A 6010-nucleotide genomic window follows, 5' to 3' on the forward strand; every position below is an offset into this window, starting at 1 on the left:
GAATTTTCTGCACTTGTATGTGCTGAACAGGAGCTGCCCCGCTAAGCACAGGAGGCCGCAGCCGGACAGTGTGTTTGAGATGGAGAGCAGCCCGTGGGAGGTGGAGAAGAGAGACCCGGCCCATGTGAGCTCTAAAGGGGCAGGACGTGAGTTGTTAATCTTGCTTTTTCCCGAAAGGAGCTGTGTTCCCGAAGGTGCAACACAGGCACCGGGGCCGAGGCTGGATGCACAGGGCATTGCTAGTGAGCAGTAGAGCCTTTCACCTGCAGGGCGCCAGTCTGAATCCAACACCCCTGTTCCCCCCCAGCGCTTGACTGCACCATCAGGAATTATATTTCTTTGTTCTCATCTAAGAGCTAGTTGGTGGCTCCTATACAAAGTGCTTTGCATAGATCGATGTGGGTGGCGCTCGGGCTGCAAGGTGGCCATCCCCTGGGGATTGCCGTCATGATGATGATGTGAGTTTGGTGGGTCCCAGTTCACATCCCAAACCCACCTCCAGGCTTTCCACTAGATTTAGGTGACGTCTGCACTGCAGCAAATGTAGATACACTCACGCCAGCTTTACTCTAGCTAGTTCGGGTGCTGAGAGTCCGTGACAGCACAGGCTAATCAATACGTACCCAGGATTCTAGGCAGGTGTCTACAGCCCTGGATGAAGCAGCTTCCCCGCTATCGGTACCCGAGCTTAGCTAGATTAAAGCTCGGGGATGTCTACACGTGCTGCAGTCACATCCCTTGATTGCAGTGTGGTATGACTCTGACTGAAGATGGGTCATTTCATGAGTGCTCCTGCAGTGGGGGCTGAAATCACCTGGCTCGCTCTGCCTGGCGAGAGCTGGCGACACCGTGTTTGGCGCGCACACATCGTGGGCGAGGGTGAAGGCAGACAAAACACAAACTAACCAGGAGTTCATTTAAAAACAAAACAGCTCATGATTTTTCAGCCAGTCCCAGGATATCTGGGGGCCTGATGCTTTGACCTTGCCAGGTTGGTGACGCTGAACCCGATGGCCATGGCATGTGGCCGACAAGTGCGTATAGCTACCAAGCCCCTCGCTGTCCTGCTCTGCCCACCCTGGGGACACGGGCTGTGGGGTGCATCACCCAGAACTGTGCGCCTGTGGGCTGGGGAGATTCTCCCGGGCCTGGCTCCCCTGTTCAGCATCAGAGGCCAAGTACAAATGGCCAAGGGAGAGGCGTGCTCTCCATGCCCTTTGGCACTGGGGCCCCCGAATGTGCTGCCCAGGTGGCTGATGCACCCAGCTCCACTGGCATCACTCGCTGGCAGTCATCCGAGCTGTTTAATGCACCTGCCTGCAGATATGGGGGGAGGGAAATTGGTGCAATGGCGCCCTCTGGTGGGTGAAGTAACGTGAGGGACCTGCCCTGTGACCGCTGCTCTGGAGTGCAGGGTGGGGCTGGTGAGGGTGGTGAATGCTCAGGCTAGGGCTGAAGGCTGCCTGTGCCAGTTCCCAGCTCCCAGGGTGCCTGTGGACATTGGGAATGGGGCAGTGGGAAGGGGGGGTCAGCAGAAGTGGGGTCCCCTATATCGGGGTGGGCTGCAAGGACAGTGGGATGGACCACAGCAGTGAAGAGGGGTGTCTTCAACACAGCCTAGCTGGGGTCCTGCTGCGAGTCCTTCCCAGGACAGCAGGGCTGAGCTTGGAGGCTGGCGTTGCTGAGCTTAGGGTGGTGGAGTAGGATGCCCCTTAGCTGTAACCCTTTCCTAGCGTGTATCCCAGGGATGCAGCTGGGCCTGGGGAGGCCATGTTCCAGTGGCAGGCCGGGGGCAGAGCGGCAGGGTCAGGGCTAGCTGTCCGGCCCAGCAGCCTGGCACCCTAGTGCACTTGCCCCTGGGGAAGGTCCTTGTTCAGACGTGTCCTCCAGCTCTTCAGTCTGCGCCTTTCAGCCATTCCCACACACCCAGGGTTAGAAAGAGCCTGCAGCCCAATTCCCCAGTGCTCCCACAGATGCGGGAATTCAACAGTGCCATACGGCCCCTTCATGGCAGCTATGCCAGCGCCAAGCAGCCCCAGAACAGCTGTCCAGCTGTCCCTGCCCTGGGAGATTCCCCACATGCATGGACTCGCTGCCAGGGACAGAGCTGATGCCACCAGTCCCACACAACCCCTGCAGGAGGTGTGCTGGGGACCGGGCTGGGACATGCCTAAACCCCAGCTCCTCTGCAGTGCTGCAGCCTGTAGGGACACGGCAGCAGGGGTGCATGATAAAGCAGCCTGTAAAGCTGACCTTGCCCCTGGGGGGGCAGTGTGCCTTGAACGGGTATTAAACTGACCCGGAGGGGAGGGGGGAGCGGACAGCTGCTTTGTGATTTGTCCCCAGCCTCAGACAGACAGTCTCTACACAGGTGAGCTTTGATCTGCTGTCGGCGCCATTGCACAAACCTGCTACCAAGACCATATTTTAGCAGGCGGAAAGAAAACTAATCCCCAGCTTGTCTGATGTGTGGTGGGGATTCGGTATGTCGGAACCTGTGTAGTGTGCTAGAAATGCTGAGCATTACTCCTCGGCTTTGCCACATTATTACCTAATATCCAAGGTTTGCTCCCGATTCTGTTTGAAATATCTGAGCTGGTTTGGCCAGCTGACGCTGCTGATTTACACCAACCAGCCCCAGTCAGGGACCAGGACCCAGGGCACTAGGTGCAATGCAAGCAGATTCCCTCCCTGCGTTATTCGGACAAGGCCGGAGGGCCATTGTTTCTGTCTGCCTGCATGCAGTGACTCTCCTGTAAGCAAGAGGAATTCATGCTTCGCTGTCTGGTGGATTTGTGTCTGGCACAAGCCATTGTTAACGGAGACTTGACATACAGCCTGTGTGGCTGCAGGGCTGTGACCACTGACTTGGCTTGATTGTTGAATGACTGAATGGGGAAAAAATGATTGGGTTGAGACGACTGCATAAGGAGATTAAAGCCCTTTCACTGCCATGCAGTTACCAGTATTTTTTTTTAACCTGATGGATCAGTCTAGGGTTTATGTTAATAAACAACATCTGACCTGAGCAGTCTCCGATCTGTAAGTAATGAAGCTTCCTCACTGTTATTGAGTTATTGTTAGTTAAAGGGTTTTATTCCATCTCCCTGTAGCATATTGATGCATTTTATCATACCCACTTCTTGCTACTAAGAATAGATGGGGCTTGTTAACTCACAAAGGGGCTATGGGCCACCAGTTGTTGTGTAGCAGGGATATTATTTTCCTTTTATATATTGTGCCATATGTGAATCGCCCTTTTCAGCACCCGCTTAGTGAGCACTCTGCTGGGGATTTTGTGTTATTCAAGGTACAGAACATTTGGGACGCTGCTGTGCGTTATTCTATCCGGGTTCAGGGATTAGCCACGCAGCCTGCAAGAGATAACAACTGAGGTGCCCGCAAATATACTTTTAATACAGGGGAATGCGCAGCTCTCGGATTTCTAGGAGGCAGGACACGCTGCAGGGAAATGCTAGCTTACTCTGGGTTCAGGATGAGCTTTGCAATGATTTGGGGTGAGTTCCTGGCCCCAGCGATGCTGATGTCTGAACCCAGTTGGCTTCTGCAGGGGCACCCTTTGTGTTTCATTCCGCTGGGAATTTTAAAACTAGAAGGAAGCAATTGCAGTTGGGGAAGGGATAGCTCAGGAGTTTGAGCAAAAATCTGTCTGGGGATTGGTCCTGCTTTGAGCAGGGGGTTGGATTAGATGACCTCCTGAGGTCCCTTCCAACCCTGATATTCTATGATGAATGTGTCAGGGAGCTCGGTTGCTTTGGAAAGTCAGCTTGGATCACGTTCAATAGCTTATGTTGCTGAGACCTTTATGAATTAAACCCGCAGCATAATGTGAACCCCATGCTCTTGGGCTACATGGTGCCCCCAAGATCCCGACGTGGAGGAGACCCCGCCATCACCACCGATCGACCCCCGTGCATGGAAAGAGGGCTCAGGTAAAATCTGCGGCCGCATTCCCCTTTCCAGGATTCCTGACGCCCAGCCCTACGCTCGCTCCAAAGGTGTCACTGTCTGCTGGCTTTCCTTTGCCCTGGGGGGCCCGTCCCCTCTAGGGCACCATAAAGCAGCCGCCTAGAAATGCCGCTTATTGTATATCAAACATGATATCCCAGGGCACAACAGCGCTTCAAGGGAGCAATACCTCTGTGGCGCATGGGGTACTTGGGTATCCTTCCTTGAGACCCGGGGGAAGCAGCAGCGTCTGCTGCCAGGTTCTGGGAGGGAGTGATCATCGTATCATAGTGTCCCATCACGAAGGGTGGGGTCAGAGGTAGGAGGCCCTGCAGATCAGTGGAGGCATGGGGGGAAGCTGGCAGAAGGAAGGGGTCTGTGTGAGACCAAGCCCTGAGTTACCCAGCTAATGTCTCTGCTTCCCAGGCTTTGTGCCTTTCACGGGTGGGTTGCAGATGTTTGGTGAGTCTAGGAGCCCCTGGAGATGGGTTAGGGGTATAGAGATCAGTGTTCAGGGCTGGACTCTGTGTGAGACCCCAGCCAGCTACAGCAGGGCAATGCACCCCTCCAGGGTAAGAGGCAGCTGCTGGTTTAAAGTGCCCAGCAAGGCTACGCCACAGTGTAGGGTAGGACGTGAAGAATAACGCTGTACGCAGCTGGGGTGGGGGCAGAGCGGGTAAGGGGCAGAGGGTGGAGAGGCAGCCGTGCTCTGCACTGAGACTGCAGGGCTGAGGTGGGGAAAGGGAATTCTCTCTGCAGTGAGGGTGGGTGCAGAAGGGGCAGTTTGGAGGGGAAGGCAGCAGCGTCACCAGTCGACAGCCCTGCTCCTGCCACACACTCCATTTCCACCAGGCCAGGGCCAGCGTTTCACCAGCGCTCAGTGCAATCGATGCCAGTTGGGTGCTGAGTTCTTTGGAAAATCGGACCCCGGAGGTGGGCCTTCAGTGCCTGAAAACGTGCCTTGAGATGCTCCGGCCCTCGGCTTCCCAGCTCTGCAGAAAGAAAGCAGCAGCGTGGCCCCCAGCTCGCAGTTGGGGTGTTAGCTAGTTAAGGAACAGCGGCATCAGCTGAGCCAGCCGGGCCACTTCCTGCAGCACAGCGGGACCGGACCCCCCACTGCTCTGCAGCCAAGACTAAGGCCGTAAAACGGCACATTGCATGCTGAAATCTTTAGCAAATCTGCTCCCATGTGCTTGCCCTCCCGTTCCCCCCAGGGGTCAGCAATGTGTCCGTACAAAGACACAAGTGTCCGTGGTAAACATGTTGAGGTCCGTGGTAATGAACGACATAACCCTCCCGATGTCCGTCACTAAGTCCGGTAATTTTGTCAAGCGTCCATCGCGCAACATGATGGTGCCGACCCCTGGTTCCCCCCACCCATCTGACTGTCCCCTGTCCACTCCCCATCATCCTCATGGATCCCATTTCATCAGCTGCCCCACAGCACTTCCTCTGCCTCATGGCTTTGCTAACGCCTGCGCGCTGCACCCTGGCTGCCTGCTCGTGCCGCTCCTTGCACAGGGACCCAGCAGCAGCTTCCCCCAGAGGAGGGTGACGGGCCCTTCCGGGGGCCCACACACAGTCCAAGCCCTGCCTGGTCCCACGGGCAGGGGTGCTCAGTTCCAGTCGCTAAGGCGGAGCCCAGAAGCGCTGCATTCCCTATCACACAGTTCCTGCCCCCAAATTGCCCCCTTGCAGCACCAGATGCTCCTGGGGGCCCCCCAACTGCCATGCATGGTGGAAAGACTCTCGTCACACACACACACACACACACACACACACACACACCCCTCTACCTCAAATTGCCAGCTTGTGAGGCTGGTCCAGAATCCCGACAACCTAAACAGACCTGTGCTCTCTCCAGCCTGACCCTTAGGCTCAGCCCAGTGCTAACCCCTCCCTGACCAGTACGGACCCCCTCCTTCCCGGGTGCAGAAATGGGGGGACACGGCCACTGAGCTCCCTTGGGCTCCTGCCCACTGAGAGCCTGGCTCTGGCTCAGCCCCCACCCTCCCTCACCCACAGAGACCACACAGCAGCA

The sequence above is a fragment of the Chrysemys picta genome, chromosome 4, assembly GCF_011386835.1.
Source record: "Chrysemys picta bellii isolate R12L10 chromosome 4, ASM1138683v2, whole genome shotgun sequence".
NCBI classification, from domain to species: Eukaryota; Metazoa; Chordata; order Testudines; family Emydidae; genus Chrysemys; species Chrysemys picta.